General features: G+C 44.4%; 1 pseudogene; it reads left to right on the plus strand.

Moving 5' to 3' along the window:
- The first annotated feature begins 9,560 nt into the window (after positions 1-9,560).
- LOC101177383 lies at positions 9,561-10,211 on the plus strand (annotated as a pseudogene).
- The last annotated feature ends 13,306 nt before the right edge of the window (positions 10,212-23,517 follow it).

The following is a 23,517-nucleotide window of genomic DNA, read 5'->3' on the forward strand; positions in this document are numbered from 1 at the left end:
TATTCTAATACTTAGCATACATTGAGCCCTTACTATATGCTTAGTGCTTGACATGGATTATCTGACTTAATCATGAGCGTCGTATAAGGCATTCTTGTTACTGTTTTATAGATGAAAAGCTGAAGCTTGAAGAGATGAAATTAGACTAATACTGTACCATTAGTCAATCGGAGAGCCAAGACTAGAACCCTTAGATTACCCAAACCAGACTCTATATTTCAGTTAGCCCATTTGAGCTGGTACAAGTCTATGTACATGGAGTTATAATGTAAAAGGGCTTGGATTAGGTAACTAATACCTAGTTAGTCAAAATCAAGAACAACTGCTGGAGGTGGGAATGAGGTAAGGAATGAGAGAAGCAATTTTCCTGTATCCTTGTAAAACATTCGGTCATTGAGTTCAGCAAATACTTCCTGGGAAACTACTACTGTGTACCCAACCTTATGGATGATACAAAGAAAGACCCATATCCTGCCTGCCTGATCAGAACTTTTAATTCTTGTGTGAACACAAGTAACAATTATGTAAAACAAAGTGCTAACTGTATTAGGGATACAAAGTGTGGGGAATAGCGTTGCCAGATTTAGCAAATAAAAATGTGGACATACAGTTAGGATCTTGCTCTGTCACTCAAGCTGGAGTGTGGTGGTGCGATCACGGCTCACTGCAACCTCAACCTGGGTTCAAGCCATCCTCCCACCTCAGCCTCCCAAGTAGCTGGGAGGGACCACAGGTGTATGCGACCACGCCTGGTTACATTTTGTATTTTTTGTAGAGACGAGGTTTCACCATGTTGCCCAGGCTGGTCTTGAACTTCTGAGCTCAAGTAATCTGCCCATCTGGGATTCCCAAATTGCTGGGATTATAGGCATGAGCCACCGTGCCCAGCCCATCCAGTTAAATTGGAAAGACATACACCAAAAATCATTTGTTTTTTTGTTTTGTTTTGTTTTGTTTTTTTTGAGACGGAGTCTCGCTGTCACCAGGCTGGAGTGCAGTGTCGCGATCTCGGCTCACTGCAAGCTCCGCCTCCCGGGTTCACGCCATTCTCCTGCCTCAGCCTCCTGAGTAGTTGGGACTACAGGCGCCCACCACCATGCCCGGCTAATTTTTGTATTTTTAGTAGAGACGGGGTTTCACCGTGTTAGCCAGGATGGTCTCGATCTCCTGACCTCGTGATCCGCCCGCCTCGGCCTCCCAAAGTGCTGGGATTACAGGCGTGAGCCACCGCGCTCAGCCCACTTGTTGTTTATCTGAAATTCACCTTTAGGTGTCTTGTATTTATCTGGCAACTCTAGAAGTGTTGGAATTCCAGCTACAACATTACATTTAGAGAATGTGAAAAGCATATTAAAGGGTTGAAAGAACAAGTAGTGGGTGTATTTAGGAGAATGCTAGGAAATAAAGGTCAGAAAAGTAAGTGAAGGTCAGGCGAGATGGCTGACACCTGCAATCCCAACACTTTGGGAGGCCGAGGCAGGTGGATTGCCTGAGGTCAGGAGTTCGAGACCAGCCTGGCCAACATGGCAAAACCCCGTCTCTACAAAAATACAAAAATTTGCTGGGCATGGCGGTGGGCGCCTGTAGTCCCAGCTGCTTGGGAGGTTGAGGCAGCAGAATCGTTTGAACCCGGGAGATGGAGGTTGCAGTGAGCCGAGATCATACCACTGCACTCCAGCCTGGGTGACAGTGAGACTCCAGGCATGAGGAAGGACAGGTGAGTGTGATACTTCAAGATACTTGGTGATGAAGAAAAGGTGAGTGATAATGCAATAACCAGGGTGGGGGGTAGAGGCTGTTGGTAAAAAGGTAAACTCGGGTAGTGTGAACCAGAAAGAATGGAATGAACTGGGTCTTTGCCAACCGCAGGTCCAGGCTCTGCCGTGGAAGGGCTGTGTGTCCTTAGTCAAGTTTCTGTTTTGTACTTTTTGATGTATGGCACAGTATTTGAATATAAGGTTTGATGTAAAAAATTTTCAAACAAAAAAATAACATAAAGCTCCATCAGCCTCCCTCAATCTCATCTCCCTCCCTAGAGGATATTACCATATAAAGTTGCTAAGTGTGCTTCTGAGATGTCTGTATACACAAAATTATGCCTAATGTACAATATATAATGCACATATATAAATGTACTATATATATGTAGGATACATAGAACATATAATATTAGCATATCAATATAAATCTAGGATATGTGTCTTTGAAAATATATAACTTGGTTGTGTGTCCTTAGTTTATTTATAGAAATGAGACACACACATACATACGTATAGGTGCTGTGGGCTGAATTGTGGTCCCCCCAAAATTTGTGTATTGAAACCCTAACCCTAACCCCCAGTGTGAATATATTTGGAGACAGGGCCTCGGAAGAGGTAATTAAAGCCAGGCGTGATGGCTCGTACCTGTAATCCCAGCACTTTGGGAGGCTGAGGCAGGCTGATCACTGGAGGTCAGGAGTTTGAGACCAGCTTGGCCAACATGGTAAAACCCTATCTGTACTAAAAATACAAAAATTAGCCAGGCATGGTGGTAAATGCCTGTAGTCCCAGCTACATGGGAGGCTGAGGCACAAGGATCGCTTGAACCTGGGAGGTAAAGGTTGCAGTGAGCTGAAATGGCACCACTGCACACTCCAGCCTGGGTAACAGAGCAAGACTACATCTCTAAAAAAAAAAATAAATAAAGAGGTAATTAAGGGCCGGGTGGGGTGGCTTATGCCTGTAATCCCAGCACTTTGGGAGGCCAAAGGGGGTAGATCACCCGAAGTCAGGAGTTCGAGACCAGCCTGACCAACATGGTGAAAACCCATCTCTACTAAAAATATAAAAATTAGCCAGGCATGGTGGCACACACCTGTAGTCCCAGCTACTCAGGAGGCTGAGGCAGGAGAATTGCTTGAACTTGGGAGGTAGAGGTTGCAGTGAGCCAAGATCACCTCACTGCATTCCATCCAGTCTGGGCCACAGAGCCAGACTCCATTTAAAAAAAAAAAAAAAAAGAAAAAAAAAGAGGTAATTAAGGTTAAATGAGGTCATTGGGATGGGGCCCTGATCCAATAGAACTGGAGCCCTTATTGGAAAAGGAAGAGACACCAGAGATGCACATGCCCAGAGAAGAGGCCATGTGAGGACACAGAAAACAGCAATTTGTAAGCCAAGCAAAGAGGTCTTGGAAGAAACCAACCATGCTGACACTTTAATCTTAGACTTGTAGCCTCCAGAACTGTGAGAAAATAAATTTTTGTTGTTTAAGTCACTGGACTGCGGTATTTTGTTATGGCAGCCATAGCAGATTCAGACAATATGTAACTTGGGTTTTCTCTTGTTTCAATTTAAAATATGTCTTATAGCTGTTTTCATGTCAGTACAAATTGATCTACTTTGTTTTGTATAACTACTGCATCATATCATATTCCGTAGTTTTGTTTTGTTGTTTTGTTTTTTTTGAGATGGCTCTGTCACCCAAGCTGAAGTGCAGTGGAACGATCTCGGCTCACTGGAACCCCCGCCTTCTGGGTTCAAGCGATTCTTCCGCCTCAGCCTCCCGAGTAGCTGGGATTATAGGCAGCCCCCAACACGCTCAGCTAATTTTTGTATTATTAGTAGAGATGAGGTTTAACCATGTTGGCCAGCTGGTCTCAAACTCCTGACCTCAAGTGATCCACCGGCCTCGACCTCCCAGAGTGCTGGGATTACAGGCGTGAGCCACTGTGCCTGGCCCAGAGTATGTATTTAACATAGTTTATTTAACCACAGGACTATTAATGAATTGTAAGGCTGCTTAAAAATGTTTATTATCATGAACAATGCTGCCATGAATGTCCTTGCACATGCTTTTTTGTGCAAATACTGATCATGTTTCCCTATGTTAGATATTTACATACTTAGAAATTGGATTGGGGGGATGAAGGTATGTACATTTAAAATTTTAATAGCTACTACCAAGTTGTCCTCCAAAAAGGGCATACCAATTTAGATTCCCACCAACAATATATTGGAGCTATTGGAGCACCCTTTTCTCTATACTTCATCAGATCTGGATATTATTAAACTTAAATTTTTGTCAATTTCATGGGTGAAAAGTATCTCATTATTTATTCTGCATATCCTTGATTACCAGCTAGCATCTTTTCGTATGCTACTTGATAATTTGTTGGGCTTTTTTCTTCTTTAAATTGTTCACATCTGCAGTGGGTATTTTGATTATTTCTTTGGCATCAATCTCACTGTCTCTCCCATCGTACGGCAGAAATTCCATCTGGGTGGAATTTCTCCGTGGGGACGCATGCCTTGGTCATTTATCCACATTCCCTTGGTGGCAAGTCAATTGCAGGGACGCCTGCTTTGGCTGCTCACCCACGTTGCAGCCCAGGGCTGCTCCCCACCCCCCCACTTGTCTCTACCCTTCTCTTTAAACTTGTCTCCTTCACTATAGGCAGTCTTCCACCCTCCATTCCTCCTCCTTCTCCCTTTTCTCCTTCTCATCTGGTCACTCCCACCTACTCCCCCACTGAAACTTCCACCTATCAGTCTCTTCCCACATAAGGCAAATGGTTCTTAGACCAAGGAAAATATCTCCTTCCAGTCTCACAGGCCCATTCTATTCTATCATCATTTCATAACCTCTTCCATGTAGGTTACAAGCCGCTAGCCTGCCTCTTAGAATCTCTCATTTCCTTTCTATCTTGGAAATCTATCCTCAAGGAAATCACTTCTTAGTTGTTCCATCTGCTATTCTACTACTCCTCAGGGATTGTTCAGGCCCCCTCCCTTCCCTACACATCAAGCTCGTGGATTTGCCCCCACCCAGGACTGGCAAATTGACTTTACTCACATGCTCGAGTCAGGAAACAAAAATACCTCCTGGTCTAGGTAGACACTTTCACTGGATGGGTAGAGGCCTTTCCCACAGGGTCTGAGAAGGCCACCATGGTCATTTCTTCCCTTCTTTCAGACATAATTCCTCAGTTTGAGACCAGCCTGGCCAACATGGCGAAACCCTGTCTCTACTAAAAATACAAAAATAAGCTAGGCGTGGTAGCACGCACTTACAATCCCAGCTCCTCGAGAGGCTGAGGCAGGAGAATTGCTTGAACCTGGGAGAGGGAGGTTGCAGTGAGCCGAGATCACTGCACTCTAGCCTGGGCAACAGAGCAAGACTCCGTCTCAAAACCAAAAACATATAAATAGATGAGCTTGTACTACACTATTATTTTTTTCACCTATCACCTAATGTTTTCACTTATTAATATAAATCTTAAACACTATTTCATGTACAACATTATTCTTAGTGGTTATAGAGTATCACATGTGCATACCACAGTTAATTTAATAAACTCTCTATAGCCAGGCACGGTGGCTCATGCCTGTAATCTCAGCACTTTGGGAGGCCGAGGCGGGCAGATCACCTGAGGTCAGGAGTTCGAGACCAGCTTGGCCAACATGGTGAAACCCCGTCTCTACTAAAAAATACAAAAATTAGCCAGGCATGGTGGCAGGCACCTTAATCTCAGCTACTTGGGAGACAGAGGCAGGATAATCGTTTGAACCCAGGAAGCAGAGGTTGCAGTGAGCCGAGATCAAGCCATTGCACTCAAACCTGGGGGACAAGAGCGAGACTTCTCTAAAAAAAAATTAACAAATAAATATAAATAAAAATAATGAACTTTCTGTAGATGAACATTTAAGCTATCTCTACATTTTTGCTGTATAAAGAACACTTGACAACAAGTATTTTTAATTCATTTTTGTACTAGTTTTCCATTATTTTATCCTTGTATTTTTGCTGGGAACTTTTTTTTCTTACCTCACTCGTTCTTTCCTCTTCACCCCCTTTCTCCTTGCTCATTCTTCATGCTCAAACATACCTAAATATCTATAAGGGTTTAATTCTTGTTCACTTTACAAAACTAGAATCAGCCAGACACAGTGGCTCAAGTCTGTAATCCTAGCACTTTGGGAGCCCAAGGCAGGAGGATAGCTCGAGGCCAGGAGTTCCAGCAGCCTGGGCAACTCGGTGAGATAACATCTCTACACCAAATAAAGAAATTAGCCCAATGTGGTGGTACACACCTATAGTCCTAACTACTCAGGAGGCTGAGGTAGGAGAATTGCTTGAGCTTAGGAATTTGAAGTTATAGTGAGCTATGATCTCACCACTACACTCCAGCCTGGGTGATGGAGTGAGATCTTGTCTCTTGAAAAAAAGAAATCATAGGCTTTCCTCTGAAATTTGCTGTTTTCATTTTGCCAAAGCTCACCAAAGCCCCTCTAGAGCACTTGATATGGCTCTAACATATATTTTAAGTAGCTGCCACAATATCCAGTGGGATGGGTATACCATGATTTTAGTCAACCATTCTCTTATTGAGAACACCCAAGTTATTTATTTATTTATTTATTTATTTATTTATTTATTTTTTTGAGGCAGAGTCTTGCTCTTTCACCCAGGCCGGAGTGCAGTGGCGCTATCTGGGCTCACTGAAAGCTCCGCCTCCCGGGTTCACACCATTCTCCTGCCTCAGCTTCCTGTGTAGCTGGGACTACAGGCGCCCGCCACCACGCCTGGCTAATTTTTTGTATTTTTAGTAGAGATGGGGTTTCACCGTGTTAGCCAGGATTGTCTCAATCTCCTGAGCTCGTGATCCACCCGCCTCGGCCTCCCAAAGTGCTGGGATTACAGGCGTGAGCCACCACGCCCGGCCCACCCAAGTTATTTCTAGGGCTTAAACATTACAAAAACTCCTGCAATAAATGTCATTGTGTGTATGACCTTATGTGCCCATTACCAATTTATTGCCTCTTCCAAATTCATCGTTTTTGATGGCTCTCTAAATAACAGTTCTGGGCCCTTTAAATATTTTTCCCTTGCAAGTGATGCTAGAGACATTGAAGGAGAGTCTCTTGCTTCCTGGTTCCTGTGTGCTTCTTTGGCTGTCTCCTTGTAGTCAAGTTGGTGTCTTAGTCCTCAGACTCCTGCAGTGCATGGCGATTGGTGCACCAGCAGCCACAGCTTCCTCCCAGTACTCTCCCCCAGGGAGTTTTATAGAAGAGTTCCTACAGTGAGACATCTCCCTGTGAACAGCTTTCCCCAGCACCCTAGAAGACAGATATTTAACACGTTTCAGAGGATGGATTTCCAGTCAGTTCCACTGATTTCTGTCACTTAGTAAGCCACAGCCATGTCTGTTCCAACAAGATCTGGATCTCAGCCGTAGGTCTTCCTTGGATCTTCTATCTCATTTATGGGGTTAGTGGTTGCTTCCCAACCTAACTGCTTCCTTTTTGTTTGTTTGTTTTTGTTTGTTTTAGACGAGGTCTCGCTCTGTCGCCCAGGCTGGAAGGCAACGGCATGATCTCGGCCGTTGGAATACTATGCAGCCATAAAAAATGATGAGTTCATGTCCTTTGTAGGGACATGGATGAAACTGGAAAACATCATTCTCAGTAAACTATCGCAAGGACAAAAAACCAAACACCGCATGTTCTCACTCATAGGTGGGAATTGAACTATGAGAACTCATGGACACAGGAAGGGGAACATCACACTCTGGGGACTGTTGTGGGGTGGGGGGAGGGGGGAGGGCCAGCATTAGGAGATATACCTAATGCTAAATGACGAGTTAACGGGTGCAGCAAAACAACATGCACATGGATACATATGTAACAAACCTGCACATTGTGCACATGTACCCTAAAACCTGAAGTATAATAATAAAAAAGAATGGCAATGAAAAAAAAAAGTAAGATACAGAAAAAAAAAAAGAGGACACAAACAAAGGGAAGAGCATTCCATGCTCATGGATAGGAAGAATCAATATCATGAAAATGGCCATACTGCCCAAGGTAATTTATAGATTCAATGCCATCCCCATCAAGCTACCGATGACTTTCTTCACAGAATTGGAAAAAACTACTTTCAAGTTCATATGGAACCATAAAAGAGCCCACATTGCCGAGTCAATCCTAAGCCAAAAGAACAAAGCTGGAGGCATCATGCTACCTGACTTCAAACTATACTACAATGCTACAGTAACCAAAACAGCATGGTACTGGTACCAAAACAGAGATATAGACCAATAGAACAGAACAGAGCCCTCAGAAATAATGCCGCATATCTACAACCATCTGATCTTTGACAAACCTGACAAAAACAAGAAATGGGGAAAGGATTCCCTATTTAATAAATGGTGCTGGGAAAACTGGCTAGCCATATGTAGAAAGCTGAAACTGGATCTCTTCCTTACACCTTATACAAAAATTAATTCAAGATGGATTAAAGACTTACATGTCAGACCTAAAATCAAAAAAACCCTAGAAGAAAACCTAGGCAATACCATTCAGGACATAGGCATGGGCAAGGACTTCATGTCTAAAACACCAAAAGCAATGGCAACAAAAGCCAAAACTGACAAATGGGATCTAATTAAACTAAAGAGCTTCTGCACAGCAAAAGAAACTACCGTCAGAGTGAACAGGCAACCTACACAATGGGAGAAAATTTTTGCAATCTACTCATCTGACAAAGGGCTAATATCCAGAATCTACAAAGAGCTTAAAGAAATGTACAAGAAAAAATCAAACAACCCCATCAAAAAGTGGGTGAAGGATATGAACAGACACTTCTCAAAAGAAGAGATTTATGCAGCCAAAAAACACATGAAAAAATGCTCATCATCACTGGCCATCAGAGAAATGCAAATCAAAACCACAATGAGATACCATCTTACACCAGTTAGAATGGCAATCATTAAAAAGTCAGGAAACAGGTGCTAGAGAGGATGTGGAGAAATAGGAACACTTTTACACTGTTGGTGGGACTGTAAACTAGTTCAACCATTGTGGAAGACGGTGTGGCGATTCCTCAGGGATCTAGAACTAGAAATACCATTTGACCCAGCCATCCCATTACTGGGTATATACCCAAAGGATTATAAATCATGCTGCTATAAAGACACGTGCACATATATGTTTATTGCAGCACAATTCACAATAGCAAAGACTTGGAACCAACCCAAATGTCCGTCAATGATAGACTGGATTAAGAAAATGTGGCATATATGCACCAAGGAATACTGTGCAGCCATAAAAAAGCATGAGTTCATGTCCTTTGTAGGGACATGGATGAAGCTGGAAACCATCATTCCGAGCAAACTATCACAAGGACAGAAAACCAAACACCACGTGTTCTCACTCATAGGTGGGAATTGAACAATGAGAACACTTGGATACAGGGTAGGGAACACCACACACCAGGGCCTGTCATGGGGTGGGAGGAGGTGGGAGAGATAGCAGTAGGAGATATACCTATGTAAATGATGAGTTAATGGGTGCAGCACACCAACATGGCACATGTATACATATGTAACAAACCTGCACATTGTGTACATGTACCCTAGACTTAAAGTATAATAAAATAAAATAAAAAAAAATTCAGGCGCCATTTCATGGACGCCAGGTGAGTGAGAGCATTGGTGGGTGTTGGGCCGGAGGAAAGCAGGAAGGCCCATCGGAGCATGTGGATTTGAGCCGCCGCGGTTTTTAACCCTAGATCTTGAAATGCATTGTGATTCCTGTCCATTGGACTGAAAGGTTTATGTAGGCAATCTTGGAAACAATGGCAACAAGACCGAATTGGAACGGGCTTTTGGCTACTATGGACCACTCCGAAGTGTGTGGGTTGCTAGAAACCCACCCGGGTTTGCTTTTGTTGAATTTGAAGATCCCCGAGATGCAGCCGATGCAGTTCCATCCCCGAGAGCTACATGGAAGAACACTATGTGGCTGCCGCGTAAGAGTGGAACTGTCCAATGGTGAAAAAAGAAGTAGAAATCATGGCCCACCTCCCTCTTGGGTTCGTCGCCCTCAAGATGATTATTGTAGGAGTAGTTCTCCACCTCGTCGCAGATCTCCAAGAAGGAGAAACTTCTCTGGCAGTTGCAGCAGGTCCCTTTCTAGAGATAGAAGAAGAGAGAGATCGCTGTCTCAGGAGAGAAATCACAAGCCGTCCCGATCCTTCTCTAGGTCTCGTAGCCAATCTAGGTCAAATGAAAGGAAATAGAAGACAGTTTGCAAGAGAAGTGGCGTACAGGAAATTACTTCATCTGACAGGAGTATGTACAGAAAATTCAAGTTTTGTTTGAGACTTCATAAGCTTGGTGCATTTTTAAGATGTTTTAGCTGTTCGAATCTGTTTGTCTCTGGAAACAGTGACACAGAGGTAATTCTCTATGGTTTGAAATGGATCAAATGAGGCATGTAATACCAAGAATTGTTACTTTACAATGTTCCCTTAAGCAAGATTGAATTTGCTTTGAACTTTAGTTACTCATAGACTGACAATAAACCTCTATAAACCTGCCCAGCAGAAGTGTGATTTTTTTTTTTAATACAGAAACAACTGGCAAAAATTGAACTAAGATTTACTTTTTTTCCATAGCTGGGATATAGGATGCAGCTATAGTTGAACAAGCAGTCTTTAAAAACTGCTGTGAAACACAAGCCATCAGGTAAAAAAAAGCTGCACTATTAAATCAGCCGTTTTTGAAAAATCCAACTCACTTTCATCCTGGGCAGAGGTTGCCTAGTTGGTATAGAATCTGTTAAGTTTCAAGAAAGTTTACCTTTGCTTTAGGCCGTAAGTTCCTTATTTGATTGCTGTATATGAATACATGGCTGTTCGTGACATTCTTTATGTGCAAATTTGAGATTTCAAAAATGTCCTGTCAGTTTAAGGGTACATTGTAGAGCCGAACTTTGAGTTACTGTGCAAGATTTTTTTTTTTCATGCTGTCATTTGTAATATGTTTTATGAGAATTCTTGGGATTAAAGTTTTGGTTACAAATTGTTGTTTAACTTGAAAGCCTGTTTTTCCTTGTAAACTCAAATCTGTGAGCTTGGTACCAAGTCCAGGTATAACATTCCTGTTGGAAGCCATACTTATATTTTCTTGTAAAGTGCTTTTGAATTAATAAAATATTAGAAAAAAAATTCAGATTCCTGAAATTTTGGGGAGATTAATTTGAGTAATAATAAAATTCTGGTCTCCTGTACAGCCAGTTCTGCATGAATTAAACTCCTTCTGTATTGTAATTCCCCCCCACCTTTTTTTTTTTTTAAGAAGGTGTGAAAGCAAGTTTATTAAGAAAGTAAAGGAATTAAGTAAATTATTAAGAAAGTAAAGTAAAGGGAGTCTCGCTCTGTCACCCAGGCTGGAGTGTAGAGGTGAGATCTTGGCTCACTGCAAACTCTGCCTCCTGAATTCAAACAATTCTCTGCCTCAGCCTCCTGAGTAGCTGGGATTACAGGAGCTTGCCACCACGCCTGGCTAATTTTTTGTATTTTTTGTAGAGACGGAGTTTCAGCATATTGGCCAGGCTGGTCTCGAACTCCTGACCTTGTGATTTACCAACCTCAGCCTCCCAAAGTGCTGGGATTACAGGCGTGAGCCACCGCGCCTGGCTACAGTTCCCCTGTCTTGATACATCAGCTTTGTCTGGGCAGCAGGCAAGGAAAACCTGTTGAGTCGTTACACTGCCACAGCCCCCAAATGAAACAGTTACATATCCTTGAGTTTTCCCTCCTCCTCTAGGCACCCTCTGAGTTATGAAGTTTCCTCCTGAAACCAGGGCCACATAAAGTAAGGGAGGAGACCACCCCTCATATTGTCTTATGCCCAATTTCTGCCTCCAAAGAAAGAAGTAAAAACTAGAAGAAGTAAAAGGCAGAAATGAAATCCACAGGCAGACAGCTTGGCGCCGTGCCCTGGGCCTGGTTAAAGATTGACCCCTGACCTAACCAGTTATGTTATCTATAGATTGCAGACATTGTATGGAAAAGCATTGTGAAAATCCCTGTCTTGTTCTGTTCCGTTCTGATTACCAGTGCATGCAGCCCCCAGTCACGTACCCCTGCTTGCTCAATCGATCATGACCCTCTCACGTGGACCCCCTTAGAGTTGTGAGCCCTTAAAAGGGACAGGAATTGCTCACTCAGGGAGCTTGGTTTTTGGAGATGTGTCTTGCCGAGCTCCCGGCCAAATAAAGCCCTTCCTTCTTTAACTCGGTGTCTGAGGGGTTTTGTCTGCAGCTTGTCCTGCTACAAAAGGAGCACATTATTTCAGTCAGCACTGTGCTGATCTGTGTTGACTCCCAGGATGGGAACAGGGCAGTATTTCCCAAACTTTAATCATTTCAGAAGCTGCCTTATGACTTCTGCCATTTCTACTTATCATCTGTACTATTCAATCCCTTTTCTCCAGGTTTTTAAAGATTAAATATTTTTTTCATTTTTTCTTTTTTTTTTTTTTTGAGACGGAGTCTTGCTCTGTCGCCCAGACTAGAGTGCAGTGGCGCGATCTTGGCTCACTGCAAACTCTGCCTCCTGGGTTCAAGCGATTCTCCTGCCTCAGCCTGCCACCGCGCCCAGCTAATTTTTGTATTTTTAGTAGAGATGGGGTTTCACCATCTTGATCAGGCTGGTCTTGAACTCCTGACCTCGTGATCCACCCGCCTTGGCCTCCCAAAGTGTTGGGATTACAGGCGTGAGCCACCGTGCCTGGCCTTAAATCTGTTTTAAAAAGAAATCTGGGAATTCACTATCACTTGACTTAAATAGAAGGCAACTGTAAAAACATATGCAATAAAATGATTAAGTTCTGACTAGATACAGTTTTAAAAGAAATTAGCAAAATGGCTGGAGCTAGGATTCAAACCCAGGATTGAGCCAGAGACAAGGTCTTAAAAACAGTGATTCATGTACCGCCTAACGGTGCCATTTAGGAAACCACTGGGGAGGAATGTAGTAGAATGGAACTAGCTGAGAATGAAAGCCAGTAAGGAATGGTGGAGGGTGGGGACTGAAATTTAATGGGAAGCCTTGGAATAGGGTTGCCAGATAAATTACAGGACACTCAGTTAAATTTGGATAAAAGTATGTCACAACTAAAAAGGTATTTGTTTATTTGAAATTCAAACTTAACGGGAGATCCTGTATTCTTATTAACTAAACCTGGCAATCCTAAAAACTTAACGGGAGGTCCTGCATTCTTATTAACTACACCTGGCAATCCCATCTAGGAATCAAGGGCATGACTCCAGCAGGAAATTTAACCTCAGGGAGAGGCAGGCAGTAGTTGCGTCGGTGAGGTCTGTGGTAAGACTAACCCCTGTCACTAGGCGGCAGTAGAGAACCGAGCAGAGCAGGCCGGGGGCTGATAGTGGGGAGAGAAGAGCGGACGGGTGTGGGACTTTGGGGCCTCTCTAGGTCCTCATGCAGAATCTCAAATCAAATTAGCAAAAGACAGGAACAGGCAGCTCACAGACGAACAGCTTATACATGGCTAATAAACAAGAAAAGACGGCCCGGGCGCAGTGGCTCACGCCTGTAATCCCAGCACGTTGGGAGGCTCCAGCAGGCGGATCACCTGAGGTCAAGAGTTCGAGACCAGCCTGGCCAACATAGCGAAACCCCGTCTCTACTAAAAATACAAAAAATTAGCTGGGCGTGGTGGTGGGCACATGTAATCCCAGCTACTCAAGAGCCTGAGGCAGGGGAATCACTTGAACCCGGGCGGCGGAGGTTTCAGTGAGCCAAGATCGTGCCATTGCACTCCAGCCTGGAGGACAAAAGTGAAACTCTGCCTCAGAAAAAAGAAAGAAAGAAAAAAAAGAAAAAGAAAAAAAAGGTGCATAGTTCCACTCATAATTGAATTAATCAACCTAAAATGAGTTCTTTTCCATCTTTCAGATTGGCAAAAATTTAAATATCAAAAAGATTACTAATACTGTGTTGTGGAAGTGTGAGAAAATACTATGTAGAGCAGAGACTGGTCACAAAATTCAGGGATCGGAGTTTTTAAGGATAATTTGGTGGGTAGAGTCTCGGGAAGTGGGGAATGCTAATTGGTCAGGTTAGAGATGAAATCATAGGGAGCTGAAGCTGTCCTCCTGTGCTGAGTCAGTTCCTGGGTGGGGGCCACAAGACCAGATGAGCCAGTTTATTGATCTGGGTGGTGTCAGCTGATCCATCGAGTACAGAATCTGCAAACTATCTCAAGCACTGATCTTAGGTTTTACTGTAACCTAAGATGTTATCCCCAGGAGCAATTTGGGGAGGTTTAGAATATTGCAGTCTCCAGCTGCATCTCTCAGATTGGCAAAAATTAAAATATCAAAAAAGATTACTAGTACTCTGTTGTGAAAGTGTGAGAAAATACTATATGAGTAGAGACTGGTGCATCCTCTTTGGATTAATATCAAAAGAAGAGATGCACGTAGCCTTTAATCGATGTAACTCCTAGGGATTTATCAGACAGATTTACTCTCCCTTAGATGTGGAGACATAAGAGGTTGTAAGTGCAACCTGGAGCTGGGTTGCTAGTCCATAAAGCACCTTCGATATCAATGTTGGCTCCGCCAGCTGTGATGTCACTTGACCAATGGGAGGAGAGAGGGGAAGCGCTGGCTTAGGGAGCTGAATGTTATCCACTCCCTCTCCCTGCCACCTACAGCTTTTTGCCCCCAACTGTGGCTGCTCTGGGAAGCAGAAGTAAATATTGATTTTTAGAACCATCTAGACCTGATGTCAAATCCTGGTTCTGTCACTTACTTGCTGTGTGACCTTGTCCTAGCAAGTTCACTATTTTATTTTAATTTAATTTAATTTAATTTAATTTTATTTTATTTATTTTATTTTATTTTATTTTAATATGGAGTCTCGTTCTGTTGCCCAGGCTGGGTGCAGTGGCACAATCTCGGCTCACTGCAAGCTCTGCCTCCTGGGTTCACGCCATTCTCCTGCCTCAGCCTCCCAAGTAGCTGGGACTACAGGTGCCCGCTACCATGCCTGACTAATTTTTGTATTTTTTGTAGAGACGGGGTTTTGCCATGTTGTCCAGGCTGGTCTTGAACTCCTAACCTCAGGCGATCCACCCACCTCGGCCTCCCAAAGTGTTGGGATAACAGGTGTGAGCCATCACACCTCGCCTCACCTCTCCTTTTCATTCATTTGATGATACATGTATTCAAAAATATTTATTGAGAATTTACTACTAGGCACTGCAATTTTGTGGTGAACAAGACAAAGTCTGTTATCTCTAAGAGTTTTCAGGCATGCAGGGTTGTTGGGGAGACACAATAAACAAGAAAATTAATAAATTATGTAATATGGGAATAGTAGTAGATACTATAAAGACAATAAGATAAGATTGTTGGGTATGGTGGCTCACACCTGTAATCCCAACCAAGGCAGGAGGATCTCTTGAGCCCAGGAGTTTGAGACCAGCCTGGGAAACATAGTGAGACCTTGTCTCTACTATAAACAAAAAATTAGCTGGTGTGGTGGTGTGCACCTGTGGTCCCAGCTACTTGAGAGGCTGAGGCAGGAGTATCACCTCAGCCCGAAAGGTGGAACCTGCAGTGAGCTGTGATGGTGTCACTGCATTCCTGCCTGGGCAACAGAGTGAGACCCTGTCTCAAAACAAAAAACAAACAAAAACAATAAAATAAGATAAAATGATAGAGTGACTAGGGACGTTGCTTATATGTAATAGGAGATGGCAATTCTGTTTCACAGGGTTGACATCAAAATTACATAAGATACTACATACGAAGCACTTAGCATTGTGCCCGAGACAGAGTATTAATTATGGTAACAATTACTGAATGTTTGTAATGTGCTAGACACTGTTCCAAGTGCTATGGATAGACTAACTCATGTAATGACCTTGTTTTACAGATAAGGAAACTGAAGCACAGGTAGGTTGAATTACTTGCCTAAAGTCAGGGAATTAACAGAGGATAGAACTGTGACATTCTGGCCTCAGAGCCTATGGTTTTAACTGTTTTATTAAATTTTAGTGTCTGTCTGTCTTTCATATCTTGATTAATGGGGGATGGAGGGCCCCGAGGAGGGCATGTTCAAATCTGTAGGAGGTGTGGGGGTTGGAGGCCAGGTGGGACCTAAGGCAGCTTGTGGAGCAAATGCAAGGGCACTGGAAGGTGAGTCACCATGTAACCTGGTGATGCTACTATATGACAAGAAAGTGAGAATTGAGGATAATGGAGTCATGAGATAATGGGATAAAGAAGGTGTCTTAATTGGCTCAGGCTCTAGCTGCGATAACAAAATATAGTTGACCCTTGAACAACGTGAGTTTAAACTGTGCAGGTCCACTTATATGTGGGATTTTTTTCCCCATAAATACATTGAAAAATTTTTTTGAGATTTGTGACGATTTAAAAATACAGATCAGCCAGGCATGGTGGCTCATGCCTGTAATGCCAGCACTTTGGGAGGCCGAGGCGGGTGGATCGCCTGGCATTAGGAGTTTGAGACCAGCTTGACCAACATGGTGAAACCCCATCTCTACTAAAAGTACAAAAATTATCCAGGTGTGGTGGCGCACGCCTATAGTCCCAGCTACTTAGGAGGCTGAGGCAGGAGAATTGCTTGAACCCAGGAGGCAGAGGTTGCACTGAGCCAAGATTACACCACTGCACTCCAGACTGGGTGACAGAGCGAGACTCCATCTCAAAAATAAAAATAAAAAAATAAGAATAAAATAAAAATACAGATGAACCATGTAGCCTGGAAATAAATATCAAAAATAAGAAAAAGTTAGGTATGTTATGAATACATAAAATACATGTAGATATTAGTTTATTTTATCACTTACTACCATAAAATACACAGAAATCTATTATAAAAAGTTAAAGTTCATAAAAACGCATACACACATACACAGACAGCACATGGCACCATTTAAAGTCAAGAGAAACATATGTAAATGTAAAGATGCAGTATTAAATCATAATTGTATACAATAATAGTAGGATATATTATACTACTATAATAATTTCCTAGCCACTTCCTGTTGCTTTTGTGGTGAGCTCAAGCATGGTGAGTAGCCACTTAAAACAGTGTGTGACGCTGATCATCTCTGAGTGAGCAAGTGAGCAGTTAATCTCTCCAGGAAATTATACATCACAGTAAAAAGTGATTTCTTAGGGCGAGCGCGGTGGCTCGCGCCTGTAATCCCAGCACTTTGGGAGGCTGAGGTGGGTGGATCACCTGAGGTCAGGAGTTTGAGACCAGCCTGGCCAACATGGTGAAACCCCGTCTCTACTGAAAATAGAAAAAATTAGCTGGGCATGATGGAAGGCGCCTGAATTCCCAGCTACTTGGGAGGCTGAGGCAGGAGATTCGCTTGAACCCGGGAGGTGGAGGTTGTAGTGAGCCAAGATCACGCCACTGCACTCCAGTCAGGGCGACAGGGCGACAGAGCGACAGGGCGACAAGAGTGAAACGCTGTCTCAAAAAAAAAAAAAAAAAGTAATTTCTTGTTGTTCTGCTGTTTTTTTTTTTTTTTTTTTTTTTTTTTTTTGAGACACAGTCTTGCTCTGTCACCTGGGCTCCAGTGCAGTGGCACAATTTCTGCTCACTGCAACCTCTACCTCCTGGGTTCAAGCAATTCTCATGCCTGAGCCTCCAGAGTAGCTGGGATTACAGGTGTGTACCACCTCGCCTGGCTAATTTTTTTTTTTTTTTGAGAGGGAGTCTCTCTCTGTCGCCAGGCTGGAGTACAGTGGTGCCATCTTGGGTCACTGCAACCTCTGCCTCCCGGGTTCAAGCCATTCTCCTGTCTCAGCCTCCTAAGTAGCTGGGACAATAGACACGCGCCACCATGCCCAGCTCATTTTTGTATTTTTAGTAGAGATGGGGTTTCACCATGTTGGCCAGGAGGGTCTCAATCTCTTGACCTCAAGTGATCCACCTGCCTCGGCCTCCCAAAGTGCTGGGATTACAGGCGTGAGCCACTGCGCCCGGCCGCCTTTGACTTCTTTTACTACATCCTTTCTGTGATACAGAGACTGAAACTAAAGCATATGGTTGGAGAAGGATTGGTATTGTATAGACAAAAATTTAGAGAAATGAAAAAGCAAAAAAGACAAATTACAATGTATTTTCATAAAGTTACACCAAGTATGCCTGCCTCTTGTTTCCCCTTTCACCTCCTTTACCTCTATCATCCCTGAGACAGCAACACCAACTGCTCCTCTTCCACTACCTCCTCAGCCTACTCACTGTGAGAATGATGAGAATGGAGGCCTTTATGGTGACCCACTTCCACTTAATGAATAGTATATATATTTTACCTTCCTTATGATTTTCTTAATAACATTTTCTTTATTCTAGCTTACTTTGTAAGAATAAAGTATATAATGCATGTAACATACAAAAGATGTGTTAACTTACTGTTTATGTTATCAGTAGGGCTTCTGGCCAACAGTAGGCTAATAGTTATGTTTTGGGGGAGTCAAGAATTTCACATGGATTTTTGACTATGTGGTGGGTTGGTTTCCCTCACCCTTGTGTTGCTCAAGGGTCAACTCTACTATACACCGGCTTAAAAAACAGACATTATTTTCTCACTGTTCTGGAGGCTGGAAGTCCAAGATTGTGGTGTCAGCATAGTTGAATTCTGGTGAGGGCTTTCTTCCTCACATGGTTTTGAGAGGTGACAGCATGCTGGCAGTTCTCACAGCCCTCACTTGCTCTCGGCGCCTCCTCTGCCTGAGCTCCCACTTTGGCGGCACTCGAGGAGCCCTTCAGCCCACCGCTGCACTGTGGGAGCCCCTTTCTGGGCTGGCCAAGGCAGGAGCCGGCTCCCTCAGCTTGCAGGGAGGTGTGGAGGGACAGGCGCGAGCGGGAACCGGGGCTGCGCACGGCGCTTGCGGGCCAGCTGGAGTTCCGGGTGGGCGTGGGCTTGGCGGGCCCCGCACTCGGAGCAGCCGGCCGGCCCTGCTGGCCCCGGGCAATGAGGGGCTTAGCACCCAGGCCAGCGGCTGCGGAGGGTGTACTGGGTCCCACAGCAGTGCCGACCCACCGGCACTGTGCTCGATTTCTCACCGGACCTTAGCTGCCTTCCCGGGGGCAGGGCTCGGGACCCGCAGCCCGCCATGCCTGAGCCTCCCACCCCCTCCATGGGCTCCTGTGCGGCCCAAGCCTCCCCAACGAGCGCCACCCCCTGCTCCACGGCGCCCAGTCCCATGGACCACCGAAGGGCTGAGGACTGCGAGCGCACGAAGCGGGACTGGCAGACAGCTCCACCTGCAGGCCCCGTGCGGGATCCACTGGGTGAAGCCAGCTGGGCTCCTAAGTCTGGTGGAGATGTGGAGAACCTTTATGTCTAGCTCAGGGATTGTAAATACACCAATCAGCACCCTGTGTCTAGCTCAGGGTCTGTGAATGCACCAATTGACACTCTGTGTCTGGATGCTCTGGTAGGGCCTTGGAGAGCTTTTGCGTAGATACTCTGTATCTGACTGATCTGATGGGGACTTGGAGAACTTTTATGTCTAGCTCAGTGATGGTAAACGCACCAATCAGCGCCCTGTCAGAACAGACCACTCGGCTCTACCAATCAGCAGGACGTGGATGGGGCCAGATAAGAGAGTAAAAGCAGGCTGCCCGAGCCAGCAGTGGCAACCCGCTCGGGTCCCCTTCCACGCTGTGGAAGTTTTGTTCTTTCGCTGTTTGCAATAAATCTTGCTACTGCTCACTCTTTGGGTCCATGCTGCTTTTATGAGCTGTAACACTCACTGCGAAGGTCTGCAGCTTCACTCCTGAGCCAGCGAGACCACGAACCCACCAGAAGGAAGAAACTCCGAACACATCCAAACATCAGAAGGAACAAACTCCAGACGCGCCACCTTAAGAGCTGTAACACTCACCGCGAGGGTCTGCGGCTTCATTCTTGAAGTCAGTGAGACCAAGAACCCACCAATTCCGGACACAGTTTGGGGTCAGGGGAGTGAGAAATCAAAAGCAGCTTTCTAGTGTCTCTTATTATAAGGGCACTAATCCAACATGAGCACCCCACACTCATAACCTCATCTAATCCTAACCTCCTCCCATAGGCCCCATCTCCAAATACCATCACATTGGGGGTTAAGGCTTCCACATATAAATTTTGGGGGATCACAATTCAGTCCATAGCAGAGGGGATTTACAGGACCTGTGGAATTTATTGCCAGAATCATCTGGATCCACAAAGCTCTCCCCAGTCAGGAAGATAGCAGATGAAACACGATAGGAAAAATATCAAGTCCTGAATTGAGATCCAGAAAATTGTGAAGTACCAAATGGAAGAAAATATTTTGGAATTTAATTAACTGCAACCTCAGCCTAATGCAGCAAGGACAATGTGTTCACCAAAAGAGCTGACTCTTCCCCTCTGGCCACATGCAAGCACTACTTTTTTTGTTGTTTGTTTGAGATGGAGTCTTGCTCTGTGGCCCAGGCTGGACTGCAGTGGCTTGATCTCGGCTCACTGCAACCTCTGCCTCCTGGGTTCAAGTGATTCTCCTGCCTCAGCTGGGATTACAAGCGCATGCCACCATGCCTGGCTAATTTTTGTATTTTTAGTAGAGACGGGGTTTCACCATGTTGGCCAGGCTAGTCTTGAGCTCCTGACCTCAGGTGATCCACCCACCTCGGCCTCCCAAAGTGTTGGGATTACAGGGGTGAGCCACTGTGCCCGGCCTCTCAAACCACTTTCTAAGGTCACAGCTTAGGAAGCTTGGTTGCCATGTCCAAACAAATGTTGCCACCTGCAACCTTCTTTCCCAGATATTTCCCAACAGCCTCAGTTGTCTTATTGCTTGTGTACTTTATGAAACATTGATATATTAATTTTAACGATTACATAACTTGCGGCAATACATTAGGCCTTTGTATAGATAGAAAGTGTCAAAGGGTCAAGAAAAATGCATGAAATAAAAATTTAAGGCTGAGCCACTGTGCCTGGCCAGTGATTTGTATTATATTCTTTATGTTTTATTATGTTTTCTAAAGTTCTCATAATCAATATATATGTTACTTTTTTTTTTTTTTGAGGCGGAGTTTCCCTCTTGTTGCCCAGGCTGGAGTGCAATGGCACAATCTCGGCTCACTGACACCTCTGCCTCCTGGGTTCAAGCAATTCTTCTACCTCAGCCTCCCAAGTAGGTGGGATTACAGGTGCCCGCCACCACGCCTGGCTATTTTATTTATCTATTTTTTGTAGTTTTGGTAGAGATGGGGTTTCACCATGTTGTGCAGGCTGGTCTCGAACTCCTGACCTCAGGTAATCCACCCACCTTGGCCTCCCAAAGTGCTGAGATTACAGGTGTGAGCCACCGCGCCCAGCCTATGTTACTTATATATATATATATATGTATAGGCCCAGCCTATGTTACATATATATATATAGGCCCAGCCTATATAACCATAAAGGTTCTTTATAATAGCCTATAAGGCAAAAAATATTTCCCCTAAGTTTTGAAAAGGGCCACACTGGGATGACAGAATCATGATACTGGAAGGAACTGCTTAAAAATCTTTTGAATGGGTCTTCATGCCTCCCCTCCACACTCCGCTGCCACTACTCCAGTTCAGATCTTCTGCATCCTTCTTGTGGACTATTGCAACAGCTTCCTATTTGCTCTCCTTGCCTCCAGTACTGACTGTGCCCTCCCATTCTCCACATTGGTTGCTGCTAGAATGATCTTTCTACAATGAAAATCTGATAATTCACCTCCTATCTGAAAATCTTCATGGCTCCCATGAACTTCATCACAAACTTGAAACTCTTTAGCAGAGCAGGCCCACCACAATCTGGTCCTCAAACACACACCTCTTCCTGCTTCCTTGCCCACCATTCTCCCTGGTACCCTAAGCTCCAGACACACCTAGTCATTTTCTGTCACTCCTCTGCATCTTTGCACACATGCGATATTCTGGCTGGTAAACCCTGCCTTTTTTTTTTTGAGGTGGAGTTTTGCTCTTTGGCCCAGGCTGGAGTGCAGTGGTGTGATCTTGGCTCACTGCAACCTCCACCTTCTAGTTTCAAGCGACTCTCCTGCCTCAGCCTCTGGAGTAGCTGGGATTACAGGTGCCCACCACCACACCCGGCTGATTTTTGTATTTTTAGTACAGACAGGATTTTGCCATGTTGGCCAGGCTGGTCTGAACTCCTGACCTTGTGATCTGCCCGCCTCGGCCTCCCAAAGTGCTGGGATTACAGGTGTGAACCACCGCGCCTGGCCCCAACCTTGCCTGTCTTTTAAGCTATCAGATGTCCCTTCCTTAGGAAGCCTTCTCAGACATCTCTCTCCGAAGGCAGCATTAGTTCCTTTCAGATATCCTTTCTTAGTACTCAATCTATTTACGGATTTATTGATTCTTATGTCTGTCTCCCACATAAAGATGCAGCTCCTTAAAGACTGTTATGTGTTAACTTTTAAATAAATGCTCACATGTGCAAGACCCTGTGGTAGGCATTGGTATATCAAAAAATAAATCGTTTTCTTGGCCGGACGCGCTAGCTCGTGCCTGTAATCCCAGCACTTTGGGAGGCCGAGGTGGGTGGACCACTTGAGGTCAGGACTTCGAGGCCAGTCTGGACAACATGGTGAAACCCTGTTTCTACTAAAAAGAAAAAATTTAGTTGGATGTGGTGGCATGTGCCTGTAGTCCCAGCTACTCAGGAGGCTGGGACTATATATAGAAAACTATATATAATTTTCTTTGCCTCTGCCCAGCACCCAGCACATGCTTATTCGATGAATGGCTCAATCAATGAGTTATTAGCACAGAGGTTCAGACTTTGGTGTGCATATGAATCGCTTCGAGAGCTTGTTAAAATACAGATGTCAGGGCCTCACCCTAAAGCCCTGGCATCGGAACTTGTTAGGTGAAATTTTGTCATGTACATGTCTAACAAGCTTCCCAGTTATTCTGATATATTCCAGTTTGTGAATGTTGAGAAACCTACTTATTTTCAGAAAAGGCCATCCCTAAGTCATTCTAGGCAGTTAAAGGCCCACTCTGAGTTTAAGTTTCCTCAAAGGAAGAAAGCACAATTTTTTTTTTTTTTTTTTTGAGACAGAGTCTCACTATGTCGCCAGGCTGGTGTGCAGTGGCGCGATCTCAGCTCACTGCAACCTCCGCCTCCCAGGTTCAAGCGATTCTCCTGCCTCAGCCTCCCGAGTAGCTGGGATTACAGGCACATGCCACCACGCCCAGCTAATTTTTGTATTTTTAGTAGAGATGGGGTTTCACCATGTTGGCCAGGATGGTCTCGATCTCCTGACCTCCTAATCTGCCTGCCTTGGCCTCCCAAAGTGCTGGGAATACAGGCATGAGCCACCGCACCCAGCCAGGAAAGCACTATTTACTCAATACTTATTAAGTGTCAGGTGGCATATATTTAGGTGCCTTATATACTTTTCTCATTTAATTCCCATAAAAACTCTCTGAGGGAACTACTTGTCTCCTGCTTTCAAAGAAAATTGAGGCTCAGAAAGATTCCGTCACTCACTCAGGAGAAATTGCTGTGGTGAGAGGCTAACCAGAAGTGGTTGGCCTCCAGAGCTGTTTCTGTGGCCCCAGGCTGCCTCCCATACCTGTCACAGCCAATGCCTCTCTGCTATGTGCCTTGTGTTTGCTGTCCCCAAATACCCACCAACAAAC

Source organism: Nomascus leucogenys, chromosome 15 (assembly GCF_006542625.1).
Source record: "Nomascus leucogenys isolate Asia chromosome 15, Asia_NLE_v1, whole genome shotgun sequence".
In the NCBI taxonomy this organism is placed as follows: domain Eukaryota; kingdom Metazoa; phylum Chordata; class Mammalia; order Primates; family Hylobatidae; genus Nomascus; species Nomascus leucogenys.